This window comes from Arachis ipaensis, chromosome B01, assembly GCF_000816755.2.
Source record: "Arachis ipaensis cultivar K30076 chromosome B01, Araip1.1, whole genome shotgun sequence".
NCBI classification, from domain to species: domain Eukaryota; kingdom Viridiplantae; phylum Streptophyta; class Magnoliopsida; order Fabales; family Fabaceae; genus Arachis; species Arachis ipaensis.
In genome coordinates, this window is record NC_029785.2 from 21,334,317 (window position 1) to 21,335,251 (window position 935).

Sequence of the window (935 nt, forward strand, 5' to 3'; positions counted from 1 at the left end):
GGGAGATTCAAACCCGTAACTTCTTAGGTGAGTATGGAAAGACTATCCCATTATTAAAAATAAGGAGATTCGAACTCGCAATCTCTTAAATGATATATGAGGAGACTATGCCATTTGAACTATAACTCATTGGCTTTAATTTTACTTAAATTATTTTTTGAATTTGTATTGAATTCAAAAAAATATTAAATCTATTTGAATGTATTTATTTTAATTTTTTAAATTAATATAATAAAAGATTTACTAAAAAATAATTTAAAAAATATCTAATTGAATGGTTAGAAAAAAAAGTATATTAGAAAAACAAAACTACCTATTCTTGTAGTTATATACTCATATGAACGTTGGGACACCCAAAAAATACTCATTTGAACCTAATGATAAAAATAGGGAATGATATCTACTAAGAATTCATAATCTCATTGACATTAGGGAATTATGTACTAAAAAAAGTAAATCATTTTAAAAGTCAAGCATTAATTAATAAAATAATTCATACTAAGTCTTTATAAATTTCTATAATTGACTTGCTATATGAAAGTTAAAAATATAAAATACATATTAAAAATAAATTAAAAATAAATAAATCATTTTAATTCACGAGCTGAGTGTTATTTAATTATTTTACATTAATGTTTCATCATTAGGAAAATATAGAAGCAAAAGGACAAAGAATGAAGGCGCAGAGAAGCAAGGAATTGAATCTGCCAAGCGTGCCTGGGCCACAAGCTAACATGCGTCATTGTCGTGCATGGCTCGTGTATACACGGCCTCTCACTCTCCATTGCTTCTCATTTTAGTTGTTCTTCCTTTTGGTAAATTATTGCTTTAGTTTTATTTGAGATGTATTCATCTTTGTTTTTAATATTTTAAATGTTTTATTTTTGTTTTAAAATTTTTCATAAGATTTAAATAAATCTGAAAAAATAATAACA